At 41.5% G+C, this 23026-nt stretch overlaps 1 long non-coding RNA gene across 1 annotated transcript in view; it reads left to right on the top strand.

Moving 5' to 3' along the window:
- LOC126236393 (uncharacterized) overlaps positions 1-8766 on the top strand; it is a 30140-nt gene extending 21374 nt beyond the window's left edge. The window contains exon 2 of the long non-coding RNA XR_007544904.1: positions 6115-8766. This is a non-coding gene — a long non-coding RNA (uncharacterized LOC126236393). The remainder of the gene's footprint in view (positions 1-6114) is intronic.
- The last annotated feature ends 14260 nt before the right edge of the window (positions 8767-23026 follow it).

Consider the following 23026-nt stretch of genomic DNA (forward strand, 5'->3'; position numbering starts at 1 on the left):
ACCGAGGATATCTACTTCTATGTTTCTCATGTTGGTAGTTGTTCTTGATTGGAATTCAGGAATATTTACTTCGTCTTCTTTGGTGAAGGAGTTTCGGGAAACCGTGTTTAGTAATTGTGCTTTAGTGCCACTGTCATCAGTGACTTCACCGTTGTTATCGCGCAGTGAAGGTATTGATTGTGTCTTGCCACTGGTGTGCTTTATGTATGACCAGGACCTCTTTGGGACTTCTGCCAGATTTCGAGACAGAATTTCGTTTTGGAAATTATTAAAAGCATCTCGCATTGAAGTACGCGCCATATTTCTAACTTCTGTAAAACTTTGCCAATCTAGGGAATTTTGGGTTCTTTTAAATTTGGCATGCTTTTTTCGTTGCTTCTGCAACAACGATCTGACCCGTTTTGTATACCACAGGGGATCAGTACCATCACTTCTTAATTTATGTGGTATACAAGGTAAGTCACCTAACATTACCGCTTGATATATTTCGTAAACCACATCAAATACTGACCAATCGATTCCACAGACCGAACGTGAGGAGAGGGGCTAGTGTAATTGGTTAATACACACCATAAAAAAATGCACGGAAGTATGTTTTTTAACGCAAACCTACGTTTTTTTAAATGGAACCCCGTTAGTTTTGTTAGCACATCTGAACATATAAACAAATACGTAATCAGTGCCGTTTGTTGCATTGTAAAATGTTAATTACATCCGGAGATATTGTAACCTAAAGTTGACGCTTGAGTACCACTCCTCCGCTGTTCGATCGTGTGTATCGGAGAGCACCGAATTACGTAGGGATCCAAAGGGAACGGTGATGGACCTTAGGTACAGAAGAGACTGTACCAGCACCTTACGTCCACATGCTAACACATTTTTATTGGTATTTTTCACTGACGCACATGTACATTGCTATGAGGGGTGAGGTACACGTACACACGTGGTTTCCGTTTTCAATTACGGAGTGGAATAGAGTGTGTCCCGACATGTCAGGCCAATAGATGTTCAATGTGGTGGCCATAATTTGCTGCACACAATTGCAATCTCTGGCGTAATGAATGTCATACACGCCGCAGTACATCTGGTGTAATGTCGCCGCAGGCTGCCACAATACGTTGTTTCCTATCCTCTGGGGTTGTAGACACATCACGGTACACATTCTCCTTTAACGTACCCCACAGAAAGAAGTCCAGAGGTGTAAGATCAGGAGAACGGGCTGGCCAATTTATGCGTCCTCCACGTCCTATGAAACGCCCGTCGAACATGAAGTCAAGGGTCAGCCTAGTGTTAATTGCGGAATGTGCAGGTGCACCATCATGCTGATACCACATACGTCGACGCGTTTCCAGTGGGACACACTCTATTCCACTTCGTAATTGAAAACGGAAACCACGTGTGTACGTTTACCTCACCCCTCATGGTAATGTACATGTGCGTCAGTGAAAAAGACCAATAAAAAGGATTTAGCATGTGGACGTAATGTGCTGTTCCAGTCTCTTCTGTACCTAAGGTCCATCACCGTTCCCTTTGGATCCCTACGTAATTCGGTGCTCTCCGATACACACGATCGAACAGCGGAAGAGTGGTACTCAAGCGTCAACTTTAGGTTACAATATCTCCGGATGTAATTAACATTTTACAATGCAACAATCGGCACTGATTACGTATTTGTTTATATGTTCAGATGTGCTAACAAAACTAACGGGGTTCCATTTAAAAAAACGAAGGTTTGTGTTAAAAAACATATTTCCGTGCATTTTTTATGGTTTGATTTAACCAGTTACACTAGCTCCTCTCCTCACGTTCGGTCTGTGGAATCGATTCGTCAGTATTTGATGTGGTTTACGAAATATATCCAGCGGTAACGTAAGGTGACTCACCCTGTATATCTCTCAATTGCTGCCGATACTATCTCTTTGAAAACAGAGCATTTTTATCAGCTTTTTTAAATAGATATACTTTGTGTTTCTTTTTTATGGTTGTAGGTGTTACGGGATTCACCCCTGCAGCAACGGCCTTGTGGCCGCTAATCCCTGTATTCGTCACAATACCCACTATTTGTCCAGGATTATTTGTTGCTAAAATGTCAAGTATGCTTTCACAACAATTTACGCTTCGAGTGGACTCATGAACTAATTGTTCAAAATAATTTTCTGAGGAAGTCTAACATTCTGTGTGGTGTCTGTTTGTTCTAAGTCGTGTCTCCCTACCACTTTCGCGCAACGACGCTCTGAGCGTGTTTTTTAGGGAATTGACTAGTTTGAACCTGGGACCTGTTGCTGGTAAGGAGACGCCAGACCACACATGACGTGTAGAGTTCAGAAGAGTTCAATGAAACTAGCGATGATATAATCAAATACTTATTGATTTCAGCGTCAGCTCCACTGCTCCCCCTGTAAAAGAATCTTAATACTAACTAAATTTAATGGAAGGGTTTCAAGGCTTTCCTATTTTTAGTTAGCTGGTACAACAAAGTCGAAAAAGCAGTTAAGATTACCATTGGCATTATTATTCTACTCACAAAATATTGTTCATAAATTGTACTATTGATAAAAGGAAATATTTTAATACAAGATGATAAAAACCAATTGCGTTCAACAAAAATGTGAACGAATATTCCATGAATGGGTTTCCAAGTTCTATAATGAATCAAAGGATGACCTATGCCATATCACATCTATAATCTAGGTTTAAATTAAGTTTCATAAAAGAGAAAACTATCAAATAGGTCTACAGTGACCCTCAATTACCTTTAATTACTTATTTAACTTGTTGTAAATTACAGTGGCTGATGTGGCTTCTCAATAATTATATAACAGAAAAATCTTCACTCTACAGATTTTAACTTCAAGTAGCACGAAGTTTAATTGACGATCAACACTAGTATTACGTAAAAAGGGGATCTAAGAGCTGAGACTTCTGCAGTTCTGAGTGAAGCCTTATGTGCTCTTACGCAGCATCGCGTGCATTCATTACCTTGTCGGTGGTTAGGCAGCGTCAGGGGCGGCGGGCGGCGCAGCTCCACACACCTCGCCATCTTAGTAGCAACGCTCTCAAACTTCTCCTTACTACAGTTTACCGAAGTTGGTTTAAGAAGAAGGTATCTGGCTGTGTTTTCAACTGACCAGTCAGCCTCCCAATGTTAACCTTAAGCTCCGCCTACAAAAATTCTGTCTATCCAATGAGAAACGTAATTCTTTTCATGGTGGGGCAATGTTTTTAATGTTTGCTATGTAACTGAGACGCGTATAGTCTCACGCTAAAACTTGCAGCTGGTGTGGCCCTTTTAGTGTTACCGTAAGATCTATACTGTTCTTCTGGGGGGCTCTATCTTTTAACATGGGCTGGGGGATAGCCCTCCTGGCGGTCGGCTGGCGACGTGGGTGTCCGTCCCTTATCGTAGGGCCTTCTAGCCTACAATGTTAACCTTAAGCTCCGCCTACAAAAATTTTGTCTATCCAATGAGAAACGTAATACTTTTCATGGTGGGGCAATGTTTTTAATGTTTACTATGTAACAGAGACGCGTATAGTCTCACGCTAAAACTTGCAGCTGGTGTGGCCCTTTTAGTGTTATCGTAAGATCTATACTGTTCTTCTGGGGGGCTCTATCTTTTAACATGGGCTGGGGGATAGACCTCCCGGCGGTCGGCTGGCGACGTGGGTGTCCGTCCCTTATCGTAGGGCCTTCTAGCCTACAATGTTAACCTTAAGCTCCGCCTACAAAAATTCTGTCTATCCAATGAGAAACGTAATTCTTTTCATGGTGGGGCAATGTTTTTAATGTTTGCTATGTAACAGAGACGCGTATAGTCTCACGCTAAAACTTGCAGCTGGTGTGGCCCTTTTAGTGTTATCGTAAGATCTATACTGTTCTTCTGGGGGGCTCTATCTTTTAACATGGGCTGGGGGATAGACCTCCCGGCGGTCGGCTGGCGACGTGGGTGTCCGTCCCTTGCCGGCCGCGGTGGTCTCGCGGTTCTAGGCGCGCAGTCCGGAACCGTGCGACTGCTACGGTCGCAGGTTCGAATCCTGCCTCGGGCATGGACGTGTGTGATGTCCTTGGGTTAGTTAGGTTTAAGTAGTTCTAAGTTCTAGGGGACTTATGACCACAGCAGTTGAGTCCCATAGTGCTCAGAGCCATTTGAACCATTTTGTCCGTCCCTTATCGTAGGGCCTTCTAGCCTACACAGCTCTGCTCTCGGCTTCTGTTCTCGTTTCTCCCCTCGGAACTCCGTCTGTTTCACGGTGGGAAGGTATGACATGCATTTAGGCGTTCTTGTGTTATTCTGTGGTATTCCATTTGCTCACTCGTTGATCGTATTACTTTGGTTAATTTAATGTCAGGATTTATTCGGAGCTATGTGACATATTGCCGGATTTGCTATCATGTCAGGGTTTTCATGGAAGGTGTTGGATCTGCCTGACACCTTACAGAAGCATTCAGTACAATTTCGGATGATGTTTTATGCCTGCCGCCGGCTTTAGACGTATAATTTTTCCAGCATATCGAGGGTAGATTAAAGTCACCACCGACTATAACTGTATGAGCAGGGTACTTATTTGAAATGAGACACAAGTTTTCTTTTAACTGTTCAGCAACTATATCTTCTGAGTCGGGGATTGTGTTACAGAGTTACAGTGTTACAGTGTATAATCACTTCCGGCATTTCTTAACTTCGATTATTGGCCCAGGACCATTGGATCCAACGCGGCAAGGCCTCTGTCATGGATACACTGATATTCTACTGATTTGTATACATAAGTAAGTAGTACATTCAGTGTCAGTTTGACATTTTTTGAATGCCGCCTTCATGGTGTTACTATTTTAATGGCGAGCAGTAAATGTAGAATTTTAACCCTTTCGTGAGCCGTGGGAAACATGCTTCCCACTACAATTAATTCGCTCCTAGTCCCGTGGGATTCACAGTTTCCACCTCTGTACGGTGCTACCACCTAGTGAACAGGGTACTACTTCCAATCGGAAGTTCCCGCCGTTTTTGCTGTACCTTCGCGCAGACGCATTGTATAGCTGAGTGTTGCTCTGTAGAGGAGCCTTTCAGTGCTGTTTGCGTGACGTTTTGTGATTTTTTTCCTCAAAGCTATAGTACAAGGTAAATACTTTTGATTTACCCAAATTTATGAAAGAAAACATAAAATTGGACTAGGAGAATTCCAGTTTGAAACAAAAGGAGCCATTTCTGCAGTAAAATGGATGGGTAACCATCCAGTCACTTTCCTGTCCTGAATTCATGACCCATGAGAAACAGCCACAGTGAACAGGAAAAACAAGGATCGTACTAGTACAGAGATTTCTTGTCCTGAAGTTGTGGCAGAATACAACAAAATAATGGGTGGTGTCGATAAGTTTGATCAATTACGAGAAAGGTATGCTGTTGGCAGACGTTCTGTAAAATGTTTGGTACAGAATATTTTATTTACTGGTGGACGTTGCTGCAGTGAACAGTTTTATCCTGTGGAAAATAAGTAAAAGAGAAAGTGGACAGCATGTTCAGCTCTCATACAGGATCCATCTAACTGACCGCTGGCTTCTCATCCCAAAAAAGGCGTGGACAAAAACCTTTCTGGCAAAAAAGGGTGAAGTACCTGAAGATTTTCGTCATGTGGCTGTAGGGGAGCATCGACCCATTTTAGGAGAAACCTACTGGACGTGCCGTCATTGTAGTACCTAAGCTGCGGAAAAGAGCACTCGCTGTGTTTGTTCATATTGTCAAATACCATTTTGCATAAAACCATGTTTCAGAAAATTTCATGGCAAGTAATTGTGAACAATCATTGTAACAAGAGAAGTAAATTTATCAAATAAATATGACATATATTGAAAAATTTGTTTTTGTCATTTAACTCCAAGGAAGGGCAGTGGGAAGAATACTTCCCACTTTGTTGTGTGACGTCACTTTCACAGTTGGAGCAAATTTGATATTCTGTATGATAAATACACCTATTGTTAACTACTATCTGCTCTCCATTCATTAAAAAAAACTGCTCAATAATTTTGCCCACGAAGAGGTTAATTTGGGTGAAGCACTGCTAGTGAAAATGTGTAAGAATTCCTTCGTCGTACAGTGAGGATGGCGTTGCTTGTTTGCAGTTGTAGAGTGACGTGGCGGCCGGCGCAGCCCCCGACGGTTTCCTGCTGTCGCCGCGGCGCCCTCGGCCACAGCGTCCAGATGCCGCCCCACCTGGAGCCGCTGCGGCACACAGCAGCCGGCCGCTACTCCGGGACACAGCCACCAGCTCTGACCCTGCTTTCACCGGCGCGCCGGCGTGTTATCGCTGGACGCTCGTCTCTCGCCACTTTGCCACACCTCACGCCGCCTGTCCGCCCGCACACCAGTCCAGCGACGTACTGCGAGGTTGCTGCCTCGTTAGGCTCTGTCACAAATGGCGGTCTCAGTTTCCCCAACAACAGTCTTAAACAAAAGTTTGTCCATCAGGCCGCTTTTCTCTGTCCAAAATAGGCCGAAGTGAAATTCGAACATTTCATTGTAATCTCACTCATCTTTCTTCTTACCCAGCATAATGCCGCTGACACATATCGTGTAACCACTTATTATGTAGATGAAGGCTACAGTTCACTAAACACTTCCGAGTGATAACCCAATAAACGCTCTCCCATCCGAAGAGATTGCTATATCGAAGGAAATCATTACAATTACCAGCATGCAGCGTACAAACTATTTTAATATGATAATATCAACAAAACCAAAAATTTTAAGTTATCGTATCCCTTTCCCAGGAATAAATGAATTTATTCTCACAACATCAATGATGAATCCGCTATAGTTGTAAAAATTACTTATTTCTAAAAAGAAAACAAGAACCCGGTTTCGGGACCTGTATCCCGTCTTCAGGTGTATATTAAAATGTGAGCCAACAAAGGGTGCATAACTAAGGTTAACATAGGTTAAAAAGTGTTAAAATAGTGCATCCCTAAGTGCCACGATCCAGGGATGCATTATTTGACCAGGTTTTAACCTATTTGAACCTCAGTCATCCATCGTTTATGGACTCACATTTTAATATACATATGAAGACGGGACACAGGTCCTGAAACTGGGTTGTTGTCTCCTTTCTAGAAATAAATAATTTTTACAGCTCTGCCAGATTTTATCATTGATATTGAGTATCAGTAGATGTGGATGGAAAAAAATTCATAAAAGATGGAATAAATTACAGCGAAATGTCCAAAAAATACGTTCATTTATCAATTTGGAATCGGTGACGTTTCCTTTCAAGAATTCGATCACAGCTGTATTTTAAATAAAGTACTTCGCGAATCTTCGATCGCTGAAATTGCTCCTGACATTACGACTGAAACTATTCCACCCTGTTGAATGAACGAATATTAAAGGAAGGTAGCTTGTCGGCCAAATTATTAGAACCTAATTTTGAAAAATACTGGTAAATGTTAAAAAATGAAAATGAAATACTCTACAACTAAATAAAGACCTGTAGAAGTCGACATTACGAACTTCTTACATTATTTTTAAACGATGTACATTTCCATTGTGACGTACGGCGATGGGGTTTGTGACGACCATAATGACCAGTGGCAGTGGTTACAGGTAGAATCGGAAAATGAGAAACAAAACTGCAGTTCCTGTTTGCCGGCGAAAGACAGCGAAGCATTATCTTCACCTCTATCCCTATTCATAAATATAATAATCTCACCACAGCCACAATTCTCATAAAGTTGAATGATATGGAAATGAAGACATTTTTATCCAGTCAGTAAAGTTTCACTCTATGGTACAACTCTTCAGATGGTACATTACTTGGAGGCGCAAGTAATAACTATTCGTGCGAAACGTGAAGCGCTGTAGGGACAGTGAGGAAATTACACTTCTAGAACTGTGGAGAGAACTCGTAGCTCCCACAGGACTCCTAATGGCACATGATAACTACTATTTTACTACGTAACTAATATTTAAGGGAAAATACAAGAGTATGCAGTGTTTAGTTACCGGGATAACTAATAACAAACTCACTAGTACTAGCGACTTATCGGTGTACACTGCATACACTGGCTTACAAATTTGTGTCAACACTGTTTTGAAACGGAGTGTGCTTGGAGTTTACACTCCATAACTGGCTACCGCATTTCTGCATCAGCTAGCACCAATGCACACATTACTCAGCTCTAAGCGTTGGACTGCTGTGTTATTAAAATATCGTCCGTATCACACGAAGTGAACAAACAGCAGCACCTGTGAAGAGCCCCGTCTACTTTTTCCTGAAGTTCCCACCACATCAAAGAACTTCACTCACAAAAACTGTCTTTTGTGTCGTTTTGTGTGATTTTTATTTATTGCGAATATATAAAGTGCAGTGTTCCTCCCCTTTTTCTTCAGCTGTTCCATCTGCGATTTTTAGCGTCCTCTCGATACGTGCAGCAGTGTCGGAGTCAGCCTCTGTATGCCGCCAGACTCCACGATGACAAGTGTCAGGAGAGTGTGCGGGCGGATAGGCCACAGTGCGGCGGCCCCGTCCACAGTGTGGAGCGCCGTGGAGTGTGGAAGCGCCAGCCAGCCAGTCCGCGTGGGCCGCGCCCGCCGCCCCGCCGCCCCCGCCGCCCACGGAGCCGCCCCGAGCCCCGGGCAGCCCCCTCCGGCCTGCGGGGGTGGCAGCAGCCGGCGGCGCGCTGGCCCACTTCTTGTTGATGTTGTTGTCGTTGTTGTTGTTCACTTGTAAGCTGTAAACATGTAAAGCTTCAATAAAGGTATATTTCGTGTTTGTCATACCCAGCCTCATACGGTTATTTGTCGTAGAGACTAATAGTATGAAGATGTCTCAAAAACTAACAGCATTTCCAAAACAGGGTACGCCTGACGAAGATTATATTTTACAACAACTCCAAGAATAGAAACTAGATACTTTGAGAACGTTTTTAGATGCTGACAGAAAGAATCGCTTCCATAATGTGGAGGATAGTGAAGAAAGGATGCCTTAAGCACTGTGTACAGTTTAAAAACAGCAAGCGCCTATAAGCTCCATATAGGGTGTATACGGTTAGGAACTAATGTAGTAGTAGAAGTATTAGTATACAACCTCAGTTGTCAGTCGCTTCGTAGATCACTATTGATTATATTAGGTATTTTATTGTCTTTTTTCCTCTATCGATCTTACTTCCATACACAAATGTTGTTTGCAAGTAAATGTATCGCTAAATGAGTGCTAAATCGACGGGTCTAAGGCTCTAGGCAAGTACACTGCTTTTATTAAGACGCAGACCGCCTAGTATTTTATCAATAACCAATTAGGGGACGTGGGAGTGAGGACATGTGACTGTCTCCATTGTCTGCATGAACGGGGTCGATGCGAATAGCCCGCAGCGGTGGCCGAGCGGTTCTAGGCGATACAGTCTCGAACCGCGCGACCGCTACGTTCGCAGGTTCGAATCCTGCCTGGGGCATGGATGGGTGTGATGTCCTTAGGTTAGTTAGGTTTAAGTAGTTCTAAGTTCTAGGGGACTGATGACCTGAGAATTTAAGTCCCATAGTGCTCAGAGCCATTTGAACCATTTTTGATTGCGAATATTTACTCTCCCTTGTATTTAGCATCTACTCCGAGGCAGAAGGCTTAGGTCATCTGCCGCTGCTCCCTTGGATATTGGCTCTGCTCCAGAGCAGCCGGTCTTAGCTCAGAAATATTCCTGTTCCTTTATAATTTCTTTTAATTTTGGCCACCCACCCCTGTCCGTCAAGAAACTGTAATCTGAAATTACTCCATTGTTGCTGGAGAGTCTCAATATGCAGAATGAGTCGCGTAAGACGTGACCTTACCTTTACACCTTGAACGGTTCCAGATATCGAAACGAAGTTTTCGCCAAATTATATTAGTATTTTTGTATGTTATACAGGATTTTAACTCTTGTATAGATCGAGATATTGAAGCAAGTACGATTTTTTAAAAATAAAATGATATACTTTTATTAATGGCACCCGAAAGCGCTTGAAAAGACGAGTACTGTGATATAACTTATTAATGTTGATATTGAAACTCTTCTCAAAAGAATTCGAGAAATATTCTAAAACTGAAACTCAGAACTCTTCGAATGCACTGCACAACTAGCAGCAACTGTGTTGTCTATCGACAGGTCATTTCTCCTTTAACATATCTTGCATACAGATATCTACACCAATGAGGAGCAGTCATAAATGCTGCTTTTATGCGGCGAATATCAAACGAATGCTGCCGAACTGGTATTGGAAAGCTGCCTGACGCAAACTGTAGCTGTTCCGAAAAACGTACGACATTGCTGTTTCAATATCTCGGTTGATACAAAAGTTCAGAGCAGTATCCATGCAAATCATTAAGTGTCCTTCAGTATACTATCAACTGCGGAAAACATCAAAATCTCTCATTTTCTATTTGCTCATTTTGGTCATGGTTTTCCCTTAATCTGTTATAATTGTTTGTACGAAATTCACGATTTCCTCTCCAGTGATCTTCATCCTCAACCCTTTCTAACAAAGCTGAAAAACTTCTATGATCACTTCCTACGTATCTTTTGGAATCTTCAGGGAGTTTTTTTCCGAAGTTCCCATACTATTTCAGATTCAGTTCGTCTAGTCTTCAAGTTAATTAGTTTTCGGTACCAGGTCTTACAAAATTCTTTCATAGATTGTCTGCCTCCAAGGTCATACAGCCTGGTCAGTATAAATTCGCGCCACAAATGGTCTTGTTTCTGTTCTGACCAATATTCTTCATTGAAATTCTGTTTAAATTATTCAAAAGACATTCGTTCGGTTTCCAAATTAAGCCCCCACCTTTTAGCGTCTCCTGTTAATGCACTAATCATTACGTTATTCTTTTCCTGATCTATCAAGTATTCAGGAAAATTCCTTTCACAATTTTTTGTGAAATAAAGAGGATACCACCCGTTGTGTCTTTTTACGGGGTCGAACTTTTCTTCGTCCTCTAATAATTTGCTGCAAACTACTCTTTCAGTAACTTGGGTGGGTCGTTCCTTTATTTTGCTTTCCAAGTCGCACATTTTGCCTTGGATTTGAGAAGGGTGATGTTCGCAATTCTTTTCGCATGTGGTTATTTGTTTACATAACTCTCTTTTAGTTTCAGTCACCGATTGTCTCACTTGAGCAAACTCGGTGTTGCATTCGGTAAATATTTCGCATTTAATACCGAATACTTTTTCATCAACTTTCATTACGACTAGGGGTTCTTCTTGTTCCTGAATTTTTAGTATTTCAGAATCAAATCATTCGTTGATGTCATTAATCTGTCCTTGGACGTTAGTAACATTATTGCTAATAGCATCAACTTAAGATTTAAGATTTCTAATCGCATTACTCACAACGCCTACTTTTGCGTCCACCTTTTCAATTTGCTTACTAATTTTTGTTCCTTGCATTTCGATCTGCTTACTAATTTGATTATTAATGTCACTTCCCTGTGCTGCAATTTCGGCTTCAGCATTTTGAACAATTCTATCATATCTGTTGACTTTTCACTTTTCGGTTCTACTGCATTTTCGCATTTAAATTCTACTTCCTTTTTTTTACTTTTAGTGACTCAAACATGTCCCTTGACTCATTCGCATAGTCACTGTCTTAAATTACATTGCCTTCCTTGTCACCGAGCGAGGTGGCGCAGTGGTTAGACACTGGACTCGCATTCGGGAGGACGACGGTTCAATCCCGCGTCCGGCCATCCTGATTTAGGTTTTCCGTGATTTCCCTAAATCGCTCCAGGCAAATGCCGGGATGGTTCCTTTCAAAGGGCACGGCCGACTTCCTTCCCCGTCCTTCCATAATTCGATGAGACCGATGACCTCGCTGTCTGGTCTCCTTCCCCAAACCAACCAACCAACCAACCTTCCTTGTCTTATTTGTGCGACATTCATGGCTTGTTCGTTTACGTTAAAGTGAAATTCTATATACTCTTGTTTTCGCCTGGCGGCATCTATGAGTGCACTGCTCCAACTACGGCCAGCCAGCGCATTTCGCCCACTCCCATCCTGCTTGCCTTGGTTAATTTGCAATTTTTCTTCCATTTTAGTTAGTATTTTATTTTGATATCTTTCACTTCCAAGCTCCAACTTTGGTATTTGAATACGGTATAATGATACCCTCTGGGAGGATTTTTACAGATTTAACCGTGAAATGCCTAAAGGATTTTTGCTTATCAGACTTGAAATTAAAGTTACGTAAAAACATAGAGAGTGTCAGATCCAATTTAGATCATGTTTTTAACTAATCAAATTTATTCAAATGAAAAGGAACATGGTTGCCAGCGTAATCAGGCATAGAAACGTGGAACAATTCTTTTAGAGAAAAAGTAAATAGTTTTGGCGGAAAAACACCACCTTTACTCCTATCTTAATGAAGTGCAATGAACCCTGTCACAAGTAGAAAAATGTTATAGTGGATAAAAGCAGTTATTGTGAGATACTCAAGTTCTCACAAACACAAATGATACTTTAACAGTCATCAACAGTAAATACTTTGCCAAACCTGAAATATTTCATCATCTTAGCAATTGCAGTTCATTACTAAACTAGAAATGGACATGCGCCTAGTCTTGTTTCAGCAGATATTTTCTACACAGCACAAATTTAATTAAAATTCACTTGCATTAAGATTCACACATTCCTTAGTCAGCAATGTTGAAACTGTTTTTGTGAATAAGTGCACTCATAGTAGCTTTACCTTCAGTAATAAAAACGGTAAATAGGGGCTCCCAATCTGATAACCCTTTTTATCACACAATGGGCACAAAACTCAACATAAATTTTAAAAGCAGTTGGTATATTGATTGATCAAGTAACTTTATACATTTTGAACAACTTACACTGTGGGGGCCTTAATCTTGACTGCTATAATAAAGCAAACTGGACACACTTCTCTGAAGCAATTTAAAATCAGTAAACTTTGGTAACACTTTTCATAAATTTGACTCACCTTATATGTCTTATCAACAGTTAATGCAGCACATATTTTTACCAGATATCGTATTTCAAAGCTACCTTTGAAAACATTTACATTAACTAACCTCAACATAACTTGTTAACTGTTCGTCATAAAGGCAATCATTTACTTTTATAGCCAGACTTTAAGCAAGTAATCTTTAAAACCACAAAAGCAATTCAATTACTAGGGAGGCTTTCATAAAAACAACACTTACTTCCTCCCTCAACTTCAACAAAACCTGCAGTAATTTTAGGCAACTTTTTGCACTCAATTTCAAGCAAAAGTAATCAAACACTTGTTTTTGATTATCAGTTCTCATACTCAGGGCACTAGGAAATCATTGTCCAAAAGGAGAGGATCCTAAGTGGTATCATGATAGGAAACAATTCAAGGTAGGTACACGAATTTAACATGAGTTACCTTATATTTGCACATACATAATGTGCTGATCCAATACTTTACAAAAGTTCTGACTGCTGTGACTGCTGTGAAGTGATTGCGCAATGTTGGTGGTGAGTACAAAACAACAGGTGGACTTACCGTTGGAAGTGATATGCTCTGTTATTTTCTTGGCCACGATCATCAGCTTTTATGGTAATTTCCAGCAATAGAGCAATGTTTTAGAGCCATTAATCCACTGAGGCTTTTCCATAATATCTCCAAGCACTGAAAGCCTCACTTGTCACCTGCACAATGCATCCAATTACCAGCTGCCGACTGTACGGTTGCTAGTCTCCGACTGACTATTGCTCCACCTTTCCCTTGCACCAACCACATTTTGCGCGCACTAACTCACTTTCGTTTCAGAAGGGAAGCACACCAAGTTTTCATTTATACAATTCAAAAGTCCTAAGTGTGAATCAGCGTATACATAATTGTATATTCATACCTTTCACAAAAGCCTTTTGCACATATTAGTAAACCAACAAAAAACTACATATAATTAAAGTCATCCTCTTCCAAATGATGCAAAGTGTTTTAACGGTAAAGAGAAAACATAGTGCATATCTTCCTACATACTTACAGCATATCAAAGATTACATACCAAACAAGACATACTTTATATAAAGCATAATCAGTCAGATGAAAAATGTTTACGATCTTAACTATGGTGTTACACGTTGTTTGTTTGTCCTGCCAGAATCAACAATTCCTCTCATCTGGTCATACATTAGAGGTCGTTATTTCAATTATTAATATCGGCTTACCAAGTAAAAATGTATGTGGTTCCAGAAACCTTTCCAGATCTCAGATATCTATGATATATACACTGAAGTAGCAAAGACACTAATATTCAAATACAGAGATATGTAAACAGACAAAATATGGTGCTGCGGTCGGTTGTTGTTGTGGTCTTCAGTCCTGAGGCTGGTTTGATGCAGCTCTCCATGCTACTCTATCCTGTGCAAGCTTCTTCATCTCCCAGTACCTACTGCAACCTACATCCTTCTGAATCTGCTTAGTGTATTGATCTCTTGGTCTCCCTCTACGATTTTTACCCTCCACGCTGCCCTCCAATGCTAAACTTGTGATCCCTTGATACCTCAAAACATGTCCTACCAACCGATCCCTTCTTCTAGTCAAGTTATGCCACAAACTTCTCTTCTCCCCAATCCTATTCAATACCCCCTCATTAGTTACGTGATCTACCCACCTTATCTTCAGCATTCTTCTGTAACACCACATTTCGAAAGCTTCTATTCTCTTCTTGTCCAAACTGGTTATCGTCCATGTTTCACTTCCATACATGGCTACACTCCATACAAATACTTTCAGAAACGACTTCCTGACACTTAAATCTATACTCGATGTTAACAAATTTCTCTTCTTCAGAAACGATTTCCTTGCCATTGCCAGTCTACATTTTATATCCTCTCTACTTCGACCATCATCAGTTATTTTACTCCCTAAATAGCAAAACTCCTTTACTACTTTAAGTGTCTCATTTCCTAATCTAATCCCCTCAGCATCACCCGATTTAATTTGACTACATTCCATTATCCTCGTTTTGCTTTTGTTGATGTTCATCTTATATCCTCCTTTCAAGACACTGTCCATTCCGTTCAACTTCTCTTCCAAGTCCTCTGCTGTCTCTGACAGAATCACAATGTCATCGGCGAACCTCAAAGTTTTTACTTCTTCTCCATGAATTTTAATACCTACTCCGAATTTTTCTTTTGTTTCCTTTACTGCTTGCTCAATATACAGATTGAATAACATCGGGGAGAGGCTACAACCCTGTCTCACTCCTTTCCCAACCACTGCTTCCCTTTCATGCCCCTCGACTCTTACAACTGCCATCTGGTTTCTGTACAAATTGTAAATAGCCTTTCGCTCCCTGTATTTTACCCCTGCTACCTTCAGAATTTGAAAGAGAGTATTCCAGTTAACGTTGTCAAAAGCTTTCTCTAAGTCTACAAATGCTAGAAACGTAGGTTTGGCTTTTCTTAATCTTTCTTCTAAGATAAGTCGTACGGTTAGTTTTGCCTCACGTGTTCCAACATTTCTACGGAATCCAAACTGATCTTCCCCGAGGTCCGCTTCTACCAGTTTTTCCATTCGTCTGTAAAGAATTCGCGTTAGTATTTTGCAGATGTGACTTATTAAACTGATAGTTCGGTAATTTTCACATCTGTCAACACCTGCTTTCTTTGGTATTGGAATTATTATATTCTTCTTGAAGTCTGTGGGTATTTCGCCAGTCTCATACATCTTGCTCACCAGATGGTAGAGTTTTGTCATGACTGGCTCTCCCAAGACCATCAGTAGTTCTAATGGAATGTTGTCTACTCCCGGGGCCTTGTTTCGACTCAGGTCTTTCAGTGCTCTGTCAAACTCTTCACGCAGTATCTTATCTCCCATTTCATCTTCATCTACATCCTCTTCCACTTCCATAATATTGTCCTCAAGTACATCGCCCTTGTATAAACCCTCTATATACTCCTTCCACCTTTCTGCCTTCCCTTCTTTGCTTAGAACTGGGTTGCCATCTGAGCTCTTGATATTCATACAAGTGGTTCTCTTCTCTCCAAAGGTCTCTTTAATTTTCCTGTAGGCAGTATCTATCTTACCCCTAGTGAGACAAGCCTCTACATCCTTACATTTGTCCTCTAGCCATCCCTGCTTAGCCATTTTGCACTTTCTGTCGATCTCATTTTTGAGACGTTTGTATTCCCTTTGGCCTGCTTCATTTACTGCATTTTTATATTTTCTCCTTTCATCAATTAAATTCAATATTTCTTCTGTTACCCAAGGATTTCTATTAGCCCTCGTCTTTTTACCTACTTGATCCTCTGCTGCCTTCACTACTTCATCCCTCAGAGCTACCCATTCTTCTTCTACTGTATTTGTTTCCCCCATTCCTGTCAATTGTTCCCTTATGCTCTCCCTGAAACTCTCTACAACCTCTGGTTCTTTCAGTTTATCCAGGTCCCATCTCCTTAAATTCCCACCTTTTTGCAGTTTCTTCAGTTTCAATCTGCAGTTCATAACCAATAGATTGTGGTCAGAATCCACATCTGCCCCTGGAAATGTCTTACAATTTAAAACCTGGTTCCTAAATCTCTGTCTTACCATTATATAATCTATCTGATACCTTTTAGTATCTCCAGGATTCTTCCAGGTATACAACCTTCTTTTATGATTCTTGAACCAAGTGTTAGCTATGATTAAGTTATGCTCTGTGCAAAATTCTACAAGGCGGCTTCCTCTTTCATTTCTTCCCCCCAATCCATATTCACCTACTATGTTTCCTTCTCTCCCTTTTCCTACTGACGAATTCCTGTCACACATGACTATTAAATTTTCGTCTCCCTTCACTACCTGAATAATTTCTTTTATCTCGTCATACATTTCATCAATTTCTTCATCATCTGCAGAGGTAGTTGGCATATAAACTTGTACTACTGTAGTAGGCATGGGCTTTGTGTCTATCTTGGCCACAATAATGCGTTCACTATGCTGTTTGTAGTAGCTAACCCGCACTCCTATTTTTTTATTCATTATTAAACCTACTCCTGCATTACCCCTATTTGATTTTGTATTTATAACCCTGTAATCACCTGACCAAAAGTCTTGTTCCTCCTGCCACCGAACTTCACTAATTCCCACTATATCTAACTTTAACCTCTCCATTTCCTTTTTTAAATTTTCTAACCTACCTGCCCGATTAAGGGATCTGACATTCCACGCTCCGATCCGTAGAATGCCAGTTTTCTTTCTCCTGATAACGACGTCCTCTTGAGTAGTCCCCGCCCGGAGATCCGAATGGGGGACTATTTTACCTCCGGAATATTTTACCCAAGAGGACGCCATCATCATTTAATCATACAGTAAAGCTGCATGTCCTCGGGAAAAATTACGGCTGTAGTTTCCCCTTGCTTTCAGCCGTTCGCAGTACCAGCACAGCAAGGCCGTTTTGGTTAATGTTACAAGGCCAGATCAGTCAATCATCCAGACTGTTGCCCCTGCAACTACTGAAAAGGCTGCTGCCCCTCTTCAGGAACCACATGTTTGTCTGGCCTGTCAACAGATACTCCTCCGTTGTGGTTGCACCTACGGTACGGCCATCTGTATCGCTGAGGCACGCAAGCCTCCCCACCAACGGCAAGGTCCATGGTTCATGGGGGGGCGGTCGGTAACGCCTATATAAGACAACAAGCCTCTCGCGCAGTTGTTGGATCGGTGACTGCTGTTAAAATGGCATGTTATAAAGATTTAAGCGAGTTTGAACGTGCTGTTATAGTCGACGCACGCGCGGTGGGACACAGTGTCTCCATGGCAGCAATGAAGTGGTTTTCCCGTACAACCAATTCACCACTGTACCGTGAATATCAGGAATCCGGTAAAACATCAAATCTCCGACATCGCAGTGACCGGAAAATGATCCTGCAAGAACAGGACCAATGATGTCAGAAGGGAATCGTTTAACGTGACAGGAGTGCAACCCTTCGGCAGATTTCAATGCTGGGCCATCAAGTATCAGCGTGCGATTCACTCAACGAAACATCATTCGATATGGGCTTTCGGAGCCGAAGGCCCACTCGATTATCCTTGATGACTGCACAACATAAACCTTTACGCCTTGCCTGGACCCATAAGATGGGCATTGGACTGTTGATGACTGGAAACATGTTGACTGGTGAGACGAGGCTCTTTTCAAATTGTATCGAGCTGATGGACGTGTACGGGTATGCAAACAACCTCATGAATCCATGGACCCTGCATGTCCGCAGGCGTCGGTTCAAGCTGGTGGCGGCTCTGTAATGGTGAGGGAGTGTGTAGTTGGAGTGATATGAGACGGACCTGGACAATTCCAACAGACAATGCGACACCCCACACCCCCAAAGTGGCTACAGAGTGGCTCCAGGAAACACTCTTCTGAGTTTACGGATTTATGGACACCCCTGCGGGATTCATGGTGCCAGTTCTCTCTAGCGCTACTTCAGACATTAGTTGAGTCCATGCCACGTCGTATTGTACCACTTCTCCGTGCTTTCGGGGGCCCCTACACGATATTAGGCAAGTGTACTAGTTTCTTTGGCTCTTCAGGGTGAATACAAACTGAAAAGGTGAATGAAAATTTGTGCCTATGCAGGGATTCGAATCCAGATCTCCTGCTCATTAGGCAGATGCGCTAACCGCCACGCCATCCTGGCATAGTGACTTTGCGTAACTGCACGAACTACTCTAGTAGCCCTTCCTCCTCAACCCAACTTCCCATTCACGCCTGAAACCACTTAGTATTCCCCCTACACTCGAACAGCATTGCAAAGGGTCTCCAACTGTATTGAAATAGGACCTCAGCATAGAACGAAAAGGGAGATCCAGCCTGAAACCAGGAACAGGTGTTTTAATCAAACGAAACTGTATATGGTCCCGAGACCTGTTTAAGTCTCAAAGATCAATGATATTTATACTCTTCAAGTTTACGGGAAGTATCAATTGGGCTGAGGCTTGAGCGGCAATTTGGGTTGAGGAGGGAGGCGTGCTAAGGCAGTCCCCGCAGTTGTGCAAAGCCACTTTACCTGGGTGGCGTAGTGGTTAGAGCATCTGCCCAGTGAGCAGGAGACCTGGGTTCGAAACCTGACCGTGGCACAATTTTCATTCGTCGCTTCATTCTGCATATATATTATTTTCTCATCGAGAACTTTTCTTTACGCTATAAAAAATGCCAAGATTTTTCTTCTTTCTTCCGAGAGCCGTGAACCATTTGTCGTTCCACTGTTCGTTCATTTGATGTCTCCTTCCGTATTTATGTGTAAGTGTTGCCAACCTAACATCTGCTCTTTTCTGTTCTTTCTTTCTCTCTCTCTCTCTTTCTCTCTCTCTCTCTCTCTCTCTCTCTCTCTCTGTGTGTGTGTGTGTGTGTGTGTGTGTGTGTGTGTGATTTTTATGGCATTTTTACTGCAGAGATACTTACATTATGTTCGGAGACTGGGAGAGAGGAGTTGTGGCTAGCTGTAGTGGGGATTGCACAAGTTGGATGTGTGTTGAACAGTTATCAGAGATTGGTAAAGAATTCTAGGTGTTCACACGTTTCGATTTTTGGTTTAGAAGTTATTTGTAGTGGTTCAGGGAAGAGTGAGAGGAAAGTGATTGTGTGAAACTATAGTGATTATATAGAAAGGCTTAGCTGAACAGATGCTCGCACACGCATATGCGCTAATGCACGTACACAAAATACACACACACACGCACACACACACACACACACACACACAAATAAAATAAGAGAGAGAGAAGGAGATGAACAGTCGTTAGGTTGGTAACATATACACAAATAACAAGACGCACCTAGTGAACTAACAATAGAACGACAGAAATCTTTCGCAGGTCTCGGAAGAAAAGTCTGCGGTTCTGCCCAGATAAGTAGTGACATTTCACAATATTTGGCTACCGTAGTATGAGAATTTCGAGAAAATAAGCTCTCAGTGTGAAAATGTGGCAATGCTTCATAAGTGAAGCTACGTGCGATATCTAACCTATGATCAGATTAGCAGAAACGCAGGTTTCGGCAGGACAGTCGAATATCAGTGAACGACACTTTATTCGTGTAAAAATTACGCCGTGAACTATTTTCTAACCAGTAAGTATCGCAAATAAAAATGTAACTCGATTATTCCAGCTTAAATCCACAGAAGACGCCTTAACACCGAAGGTGAAACGCATCTGGAATGAAAGTAATTATACACTATAGGAAGGAAAAAACGATTAGTTATATCTTTGTTACGGAAAATTACTCTATCGCCGCGCGGGATTAGCAGAGCGGTCTAAGGCGCTGCTGTCATGGACTGTGCGGCTGGTCCCGGTGGAGGTTCGAGTCCTCCCTCGGGCACGGGTGTGTGTGTTTGTCCTTAGGATAATTTAGGTTAAGTAGGGTGTACGCTTAGGGACTGATGATCTTAGCGGTTAAGTCCCATAAGATTTCACATATATTTGTACATTACTCTATCATCAAACTTGGACTAACGATGGTCATCAACGTATCCTCGGGATGTTACGTAAGAGACGACGGGACGAATCTTTAGGTCTGCTACGTATATAGAAACGTACAAACACCGATCTGGATCTAGGCGTCTCTAGCAATAAACATTAGTCAAAAACAAAAACTGTGCTGAGGTCTCTTGCCCAAACAGCTCGCACACTAGAAGAGCCTAATCGAAAAGCTACTACAGCTGCGAATAGTGTTTCAAAGGATTGGATGCTATGGTGGAAAAGCGGGCTCTGCGACCAAACTCATCTTCTGCGGCAAAGTAGAAACCGAGAAAGAAAACTAAAAACGATGATCTTTATCGGCCCCATGATGCAATCTCCGGTACAAATACTAGGCTCCTAAAAAAACATTGCCCCAACGCATTTCACACTCTTCAACAAGGATAAAAGGTCTGTTATAATGCCAGATTTGACCTACATTTTCTAAAAGCCGCACCATTGTACCGTATGGTAAAAGGGACAGAATACCAAAAGAACAAAGGAGCAGAGCATGGAAAATCAAGATCACATCAGACTGATACGACCAAAAACAATAATGTCATTCAAGCACTACCTGAAGTGACCCATGGGCAATGTAATTAACGAGTCTAACGCAAGAAGGATTGCTGCCAACCGTTAACTGGACGTAGGATTCAGTTTCTTACAGTTTAAGACTCCTTTCAATAAACCTCGTAATGATGCCGCATGGAAGGAGAAAAATGGAGAATATGCGTCTTCTTCTTCTTCTTTCGTTTCACCCTCTTTAGGGTTCGCTGGATCAATCATTTCTTTGTGCGTTGTTCTTTTCTTAGGGCCCAGTATTTCTTCATTCTTTCTGATCTTCTTCTCCTCTCTTCTTCCGTGATGAAGGATTTGGACTTTTGTGTGGATTTGTCTTGGAACCTTATGTTTTCATCTTTAGTAATTAATTTAGCAGTTCGATCAATAAGTGAATTTTCTGAAATATTTAATTCCACTAGGTCTTTCTCAGTTTCTTTAAACCAGTTGGGCTTCGTTTTTCGGTTACGGAAGAAGTCAAAGATTTGTTTAGTTAATCTGTTGGAATTCATTCTGAGAAGATGACCATAAAAATTTATTCTCCTTTTTCCCATAGAATCTGAAAGTTTTTCAATTTTCTTGTAGAGAGTTTCATTTTTGATTTATATAATCTTATTGTCTTGAAATTTTGGCCCAATGATTTTTCTTAAAATTTTTCTTTCCTTTACCTCAAGTTTCTCCATTTGGCCTTTGAAATTCATGTTAAGTGTTTCTGCTGCATACAGTGCTTCTGGCTTAATCACTGTCTTGTAATGTGTAATTTTGGACCCCCATGAAAGGGATTTTTTGTTGTATGTATTTTTTGTTAGTTGGAATGCCAATTCAAGTTTATTTTTTCTGGATTCCATTGCTTTGCTTTCCCCAGCATTCCAAGTAATCCATTCTCCGAGATATTTGAATTCTTTTAGTATTTCAATCTTCTGTTCTTGAACTTTGAGGTATTTACATGAGTGCTAGATGTTTGTCAATATCTTAGTTTTTTCAGAGGAGATGTGAAGACCAATTTTAGCTGCTTGTTTCTTTAGTTCAAGGATTTGATCCCGTGCTTCTTCCATTGTTTCAGCAAACAGGGCCATATCATCTGCAAAAGCAATGCAATTTACTTTAAGGTTCTTCTTTTTGCAACCCAGTCTTATACCACTCTTAATATTTGTGTTCCACTCTCTGACTACTTTCTCAGGCGCACAATTGAACAGCAACGGTGAGAGCCCATCGCCCTGTCGCATTCCCGTTTTTATTTCAAAGGGTTCCGATAGTTCGCCCATAAATTTAACTTTCGAAAATGTATTTGTAAGGGTCGCTTTTATAATATTAGTTGTTTTCTTATCCAAACCCATTTCTTCCAGGACTGATAACAGAGATTCTCTATCAATCGAATCATATGGTTTTTTGAAATCAATGTAGGAGATTACGTATGTCTTTGCCCTTGATTTTTGGTATGCCGTAATGTTTTTGAGGTTTAGTATTTGTTCCGAACATGATCTGCCCTTTCTAAAACCTCCCTGGTATTCCCCGATTTGCGGATCCAATTGCGGCTCTGCCCTGTTCAAAAGGACTTTAGAAAGAATCTTGTACGTTATATCCAGCAGTGATATTCCTCTGTAATTGTTGGGGTCTGTCTTCAAACCTTTCTTGTGGATAGGGTGGATGAGAGCTGTTCTCCATTCTGCGGGGATCTGCGTCTTCTATGGAATATCGAAACGAAAAAAATGCACATCAAAGGTTTTAACGGTTACCGGGAGCCCATCTCGTGTGAATGTAGGCCCCCAGCACTTACGGCCTTCAGAGGAAGGTTAAACGACCCAACACATCAGCCTATGTCTGGAAGACGTATAGCCACCTTGTCCTTGAGCCTCGAAGTAGCACCTGATTTTCAATGCAGACACTTCATCATCATCAGCCACCGTACTGGTTCAAATGGCTATGAGCACTATGGGACTTAACTTCTGAGGTCATCAGTCCCCTAGAACGTAGAACTACTTAAACCTAACCAACCTAAGGACATCACATACCTCCATTCCCGAGGCAGGATTCGAACCT

Source organism: Schistocerca nitens, chromosome 2, assembly GCF_023898315.1.
Source record: "Schistocerca nitens isolate TAMUIC-IGC-003100 chromosome 2, iqSchNite1.1, whole genome shotgun sequence".
In the NCBI taxonomy this organism is placed as follows: domain Eukaryota; kingdom Metazoa; phylum Arthropoda; class Insecta; order Orthoptera; family Acrididae; genus Schistocerca; species Schistocerca nitens.